Source organism: Notolepis coatsorum (genome assembly GCF_963971535.1).
Source record: "Notolepis coatsorum genome assembly, contig: SCAFFOLD_1655, whole genome shotgun sequence".
Classification (NCBI taxonomy): domain Eukaryota; kingdom Metazoa; phylum Chordata; class Actinopteri; order Aulopiformes; family Paralepididae; genus Notolepis; species Notolepis coatsorum.
Window position 1 is genome coordinate 22,287 of NW_028174118.1, and position 7,714 is coordinate 30,000.

Sequence of the window (7,714 nt, forward strand, 5' to 3'; positions counted from 1 at the left end):
AGCCATGAAAACGATGTGAAAGACAAGGGTGTGTCACCCCATGTGTTTTTGGAAGAACCGTACAGAATGGTTTCTGAACGGGTTTCATTTGTCCTACGGTCGCGGCATTGACTTAAAATCATAAAGACATGGAAATCAGTAGAAAGTGCAGTTACACGCTTTTTTCTTGCCGTTCAGCCGTTCTGAGCGGACACAGTGTTTCACATGAGAGAGAAATGACTGTGGCGATTCTTAACCACTGCTGGCACGTCATTACATGCTGATCGATAGGCTGCTCCATAAAGTCAATCCACAGTGTTTTCACAGACACACAGCTATTTTCAATTGATCAGTGGACGTGAAATCAATAGCAGCCTATATGAGTGAGCGTGAATAACTTGTATTTGTATGCATGTGTGTGTGTGTGTTTGTGTCTCTTTCAGGTTGAAGCCCTTCACTTCCTATAAACTACGGATGCTGGCGACCAATGATATAGGAGATAGCGCCCTCAGCAAAGAGACAGAAGCAATTACAACACTCCAAGATGGTGAGAGACGGATGGGGAGGGAGAGAGGGAGGGAGAGGAGGGAGGGAGAGGAGGAAGGGGAGAGGAACAGGAGGGAGAGAGGGGGGAGAGAAGGAGAGGGTGGAGGGAGGGAGATAATGGAATAAGGAGGATGCAGGGAGGTGCAAAACAACTGGGGTTTGACAGGTTATCACAGGATGGGAGAGAAGAATGGAATGTACTTCACAGTATTGGTGTACTTGTATTCACAGTATTGGTGTACTTGTATTCACAGTATTGGTGTACTTGTATTCACAGTATTGGTGTACTTGTATTCACAGTATTGGTGTACTTGTATCCACAGTATAGGTGTACCTGTACTTACCTGGGTTTATTTACATTTATCATAAAGGGGAAATTCATCCTCATATGGGTCTCTCTCTCTCTCTCTCTCTCTCTCTCTCTCCAACACCATAACCCGTCTCTGATTAATTAATTTGGTTTGAAAGTTATTGTTAAAGGGTTATGTGTGTAATGTGTTATGAGTGATGTCATTATGAAGTAATAGATACAGCTCAGTGATGTCTTTCTAGGAACTGTTAATCGCTCATGAACGCCTGGATATTTTTCATTTTCATAATTTCAATGAGCTGTATCTATTACTTCCAGGAGCGATATACATATACATCATAATGACATCACACCTCTTAACTCTTTAACCAAACCAAATTAATTTGTACAAGACAGTTATAGTTTTGGAGTAATGTGTGAGATTATGGGCGTGATAAATCAGCTTTATGTTTTGGTTGAAGATTTCCATTAAAGGTCCGGTCCGGGTTTTATTTCTACCATATCAATGTTATTCACATACATCGTGGAAGAGTGTGATCTGTAGATGGAACATCTATTTTTCTTAACCCTTTCACTGCCTCACGACAGAAGGTTAACCCTTTACTATCACACAACCGACGGTCGCCGCGTCTGAAAGGGTTAACCTTCTGTGTATTGTCGCAGTGAAAGGGTTAACCGTTTGGATAGATGTGTCTGAAAGGGTTAACCTTCTGTGTATTGTCGCAGTGAAAGGGTTAACCGTTTGGTAGTACGGCAGTGAAAGGGTTAACCTATTGTAAATGATCATATATTTTATATTATATGAAGTGTTTCACAAACATTACCAAACATTTATAATTGCCACAAAATACAGAAAATACAATAAAAGATTTAAACTGCTGTGGCGGTAATGCTACCCATCATTTATTTATGTTTGGATTACTCATTGGGCCTTTAACATTAGTATGGATTTAGCTAAAGTTGGTGACCCAGTGGAGTACATAGAAGAACTGTTTAAGTTTGTTTAAATTAGTAAAAGTAGGCCCATGGGTTTGAAAGAGAGAGGGGGGGGGAGAGAGGAGAGGAGAGGAGTGGAAGAGAGGATAGAGGAGTGGAATAGAGGAGAGGAGAGAGGAGTAGAAGAGAGGAGAGGAGAGAGGAAAGGAGAGATGAGTGGAAGAGAGGAGAGGAGAGATTAGTAGAGGAGATGAGAGAGGAGTGGAAGAGAGGAGAGGAGAGAGGAGTGGAAGAGAGGAGAGGATAGAGGAGTGGAATAGAGGAGAGGAGAGAGGAGTGGAAGAGAGGAGAGGAGAGAGGAGTGGAAGATAGGGGAGGATATAGGAGTGGAAGAGAGGAGAGGAAAGAGTAGTGGAAGAGAGTAGAAGATATAGGAGTGGAAGATAGGAGAAGATATAGGAGTGGAAGAGAGGAGAGGAGAGAGTAGTGGAAGAGAGGAGAGGAGAGAGTAGTGGAAGAGAGGAGAGGAGAGAGGAGTGGAAGATAGCAGAAGATATAGGAGTGGAAGAGAGGAGAGAGGAGTGGAAGAGAGGAGAGGAGAGAGTAGTGGAAGAGAGGAGAGGAGAGAGGAGTGGAAGAGAGGAGAGAGGAGTGGAAGAGAGGAGAAGATAGGAGTGGAAGAGAGGAGAGAGGAGTGGAAGAGAGGAGAAGATATAGGAGTGGAAGAGAGGAGAGAGGAGTGGGAGAGAGGAGAAGATATAGGAGTGGAAGAGAGGAGAGAGGAGTTGAGGAGAGGAGAGAGGAGTGGAAGAGAGGAGAAGATATAGGAGTGGAAGAGAGGAGAGAGGAGTGGAAGAGAGGAGAAGAGAGAGGAGTGGAAGAGAGGAGAAGATATAGAAGTGGAAGAGAGGAGAGAGGAGTGGAAGAGAGGAGAGAGGAGTGGAGGAGAGGAGTGGAAGAGAGGAGAAGATATAGGAGTGGAAGAGAGAAGATATAGGAGTGGAAGAGAGAAGAGGAGGATATAATACAGTATATATATATCTGTCTTGTCTGTCTCTCTCTCTAGTGCCTGAGGAACCTCCTGTCATCCTGGCAGTAAAACCCTCAACTACCACCTCCATCCTGGTGCAGTGGAAGGTACACACACACACACACACACACACACACACACACACACACACACACACACACACTCTACACTCGCTCTCTCGTTCTCTTACTCACACACGCTCTCACACACACACATGCAGACACACACTCTCTCTCTCTCTCTCTCTCGTTCTCTTACTCACACACTCTCACACACACACGCACACACTGTACACTGTACACTGTACACACACACTCTCTCTGGTTCTCTCTTACTCACACACTCTCTCTCTCTTACACACACACACACACACACACACACACACACACACACACACACACACACACACACACACACACCGTCCTGCTGGAAAAATATATAACTGCAGGCCGGGCCACGCCCACAACGTGCCGGTATGATGGTCGGAGAAATTCGAGCCATGACAGCCCACGCAGAAGTATAATTCAGCTTTTAGTGTGTTTGTGTGTCTGTCTGCATGCATGCATGTGTGTGCATAATGTGTGTGTGTGTGTTTGTGTGTGTGTGTGGATGGGGGGTGTTGGAGGGAATTAATTTGCATAGTTTATTTATTGAGTGCAGATAGGTCAGGGGTCAACACAGATGAACAGAGAGAAGGAGGGAGGGATGGAGAGAACACACAGGGGTAGAAATGAGGAAACTCCTAATGAGAGAGCAGCGGGAAGAGAAGAAGAGAATCAACAAATTACGTCAGGAGGGAGAGAGAGAGAGAGAGGGAGAGGGAGGGAGGGAGAGCGAGAGGGAGGGAGGGAGAGCAAGTGAGAGGGAGGGAGGGAGAGCGAGAGAAAGAAAGAGAGAGGGGAGAGAGAGAGAGAGAGAGAAAGAGAGGTAGAGAGAGGGAGGGAGAGCGAGAGGGAGGGAGGGAGAGCGAGTGTGTATAGAGCTTCTTTCAGTTTAAACTCCGTGAGATGGTAATAGAGTGTACAATGACGATGTACATCAGCAACAGAAGTGCAGTGCAAACGGTCTAACCAGTTATACATTTTAATTTTTTTTATATACTTTATTGTGTCAATAAAGTCACTCTACATTTAGAGTACACAAACATATACATAGTCACACATACATGTATGCATATGTAGCAGGGTGGATTATCCCTGCTTCGTGGGAACGGTGATGCGCGGTCAATAGGTAGCGAGACGCAGTAGCACTCTGGCCAGCTGCACCTCCGTCTTTGGGATCCGGAGTGTCAACTGGAGGCTGGTAGTGGGGATGGATGAGGCCCAGGGTTTACAAACCTGGTCCGGTACTCTGGTCTTCCTCCCTCTCTCTGGAGCAGCCAGCAGTACTCCCCAACACACCCTCACTCTCCACAGTTGCCCCTTTTGCCCTCCCACACCCAATGACCGGATGGTAGCGAAATAACTTGGTTCCCCCCGCAAGCAGTACCCTCCCTTAGTGAACCCAGAACCCTTACAATGGAAATGGAAAAGGTAGAATAGCAAGGGGTTACGATTACATATATTACCCGTAGCAAAGGGTTAGGGTTAGGGTTAGAAATAATGAAAGACACACACAGTGCTCCCGTTCTGGATGACTGTATTGTAACTCAGCCTAGTTACAACGATGCTACGTCTGGTGATTACTGCACCATGGGTATCCATACAATAATTACTGGCATGAATCAATGGCATGAATCAATAGCATAAGTCAATTACAGTATTACACACAGGCACCAAGTGCTCTCAGGTACCCAGACTAAACGCTGCCCACGTCTGGGCGGAACACAGTATTTACCTTCTCTAAGGAATTACACTCTTACTGTCCCCGGTTGAGAATATGGGGAAGGAAGGGGGAAGCATAGGGAAGAGGATAAAGGGATTCACAGAACGGGAATTATTTAGGAAATACACGCCTTATCGCGCTCAAAGAAAAGGAATAAAATAAAAGAGTGAGCCCACAAAATACCTTGCAAAAGTCCTATGCTAATACCGGTATATATTGTCTGGGGATCCCCTTATGCACTGTGGTTAACAACGTTAACTTCGCCCGCGGGCAGCACCACACTGTATACTGTATATGGAATCGGGAGCATCACTGCTCGTTTGTACTCATCCGAAATGGCCGCCTCGCCACTCCAGTGTTGTCCGTGAGGCAAGATGGCGTCGAACGCTCTCGCGAGGATGTCAGCAGGCGGAGCTGTAGCAGAGAGGCAGCGCTGGCTGAGCTGGTGCTGGCGATGACGACCTCTGCTGGTGATAAAGAACTCCCCGTGTCCTGCAGGCAGCCTGGAGCAGGGGTGCTGCAGCTCTCCGGTGCAAACAGCTGTTGACGCCCGGGCAGACTGCTTGGAGGTCCCGCACGTCTCTGGCACGCAGACTATACCGTCACTGTAACTAAGTATAACACGAGCAATACTACTGTGATCCTTAGCCGCACGCTACCTATACCGCTCACTGTAACTAGGTATAACTCGACTGTTAGTGCCTGACTCTGCACTTATTGTTCATATCATAACACTGGTACTGCTAGGATATCGTATCCACTAGCCAGTACTTCCTATCACCCGTTGTCCTCTCCCGGGGCACTCCGGCATAAACGTCAGCAACGGGGCTGTCCAGAGCTCCCGTTAGCTGTGTCCTCTCGTGTTCAAGTTCACGGCCGAAGAGAACGGCTTCCGCTCGGCTCCTCCCTTTATCATCTCTCAGCTCTCTCCGCCACTCTCTGCCTGCTACTGCCCCCTGCTGGTCCCGCCTGCCAGTCACAAGGGGAGACGCACTGTAGAATATGAATCAATACTGTAATTCATAATCCGTATTCCAATGCTCTTCAGACGGGGACGTTTGTGTCATTGTTCGTGTGAATCAATGACACTAGTTAGAATGTCTTTGTGTACAAAAAGGGATATAAACACAGTCAGCAGTTCTGAATAATATACCATATTTTCCAGACTGCTACACATACATACACGTGCATACATACGTACATACACACACAATGTATATTTTAAATCTTGACACTTTTTTTTCTTTTTTTTACCCATCATCCATACAAAAACAAAAGCAAAAACACATAAACAAAAGAGTGAGTACCAGTATAGATGTTACTGATCCTGGATTGGTAAACCTATCCATCCATCCATCCATAGTATACATCCCTACTCGTCCCCACATACATATAAACATTTTAAAATTTTAAATAAGAAAAAGGACTTGAATTTTCATTATAGGTGTAGGCCTACAGGGTGTTCCCCAACAATTGAGTAGTAGATCAAAGATAACTATCTTTCCTACTACTACTACTGCTACTACTACTCTAGTTTTCTAACCAGTTATGCAAGGGTGTTACACACTAAAGGCCATGAACCATGTTCACAGAGGCTCCCAGAGGCTCCCAGAGTGCGGTCAGTGACCAGGACCACTTGTCCTTGAGACCTTATTCAAACTAACAGACTGAAGATGACTCTAAGGCCCCGTTTAGACGGAAACGCTAGCAGGTGAATCCGCAAAAATATTTTTTCGGATGTGCCTTTCGTTTATACGGGGTGAAACCGCAAAAAAGTGAGACTACCTTCCAGGGTGGAATTCCTAGAAACGATAAACCTTTGCGCTATCATCTAAACTGTCAAACCGCATAAAACGATGACGAAAGGGTTGTCAAGGCTCTCGTCGCGCGTACTGCTTACATCACAGGCATGCGCCAGTAGCCTAGAAGCGTAAACAAAGCATGTCTGATTCTATCCATGGCGATCACCTGAAGGCTACATTGGCAGTACTTTTAAATACACAATAATCTGTCCCGCGGCGTGACTGGACCCACTGTCTGTGAGTGACTCTGCTTTGGTCCAATCACATTCCCCATCCACAGTCTGCGAATCAGAGGCAGAGTAGGGCGGGTCTTCACAGCACGTCATGTGACATATGCGCCAATCGTGTGACAGCGGGGCTCAGTCGTCTCGAGTCGTTACAGCCTCGTCTGCACAGAGAATTCCATCCCAAAACACTAGTCTAAACGCAAAATTTAAAGTGAGACTGCAAGACGACTTTTGCGATTTCTGTTCAGACTCTCTCCGTCTAAACGTAGCCTAAATCAGTACTGTAAGTATGGAAGGCAGATAATTAGTGGTACGTGTCACATGGTGACTGACCAGGCCAGAGCGGTGTGCCGTTAATTAGCGAGTTTACAACGTTAGCAAGCAACCTTGTCAAAATATTGATTCTGACGACGTGACCGAACAACAACCAAACCGTTTTCATTCAGTGGTTTGAGCCCAGCGGCTCTGGTGTATCTCCTAAAGACATTCTACCTCTATCGTCTACATCTGTGGTTCTAAAAGTGGGGTCTGGGGAACCCAGGCGGTCCTCGAGGAGGTTCCAGGGGGTTACGGTCACCAACAAAAGACTAGTTTAATTTCTCTAATATAAACGGTAAATGGCTGAAATTATATAGCGCTTTTACTAGTATGCACTTTGCTACTAAGTAATCTACCTTGCCTATATTACTACCTACTATGCTAATCCGTCTATACTAATATGCAAGACTGTAGCACAACATTGTTTGATGAACAATTTTACTGACCCTTAGCTGCCAGAGTTGTACCCTTCCTGCTGACTTGATGTACAGAACTTGGATAAAAGCTAAATGACTAATGTAAATGTAAATGGGGCTGAGTCTTAACTAGGGGGTGGTCCAGAGGGGGGCTGTGCTCACCGTCCCAGAGGCAAAAAGAAAACCATAAAGAAAGAAAGCCATTTGCTGTAATTTCCTGCAACTTAAAAAAACGTAATTTAAATAAAATAGCAAACACACGGGTGAGTTCCAAATAAGTTATTTATTTAAATACAGTGTATAAGGTTGCACAATAGTTTAACGTT

General features: G+C 45.6%; 1 long non-coding RNA gene across 1 annotated transcript in view; it reads left to right on the forward strand.

Annotated features, from left to right (window-relative positions):
* Nucleotides 1–2,836: 2,836 nt before the first annotated feature.
* The window catches only part of LOC311247632, a 9,382-nt gene continuing 4,504 nt past the window's right edge, over nt 2,837–7,714 (forward strand). The window contains exon 1 of the long non-coding RNA XR_014620859.1: nt 2,837–2,908. This is a non-coding gene — a long non-coding RNA (uncharacterized lncRNA). The remainder of the gene's footprint in view (nt 2,909–7,714) is intronic.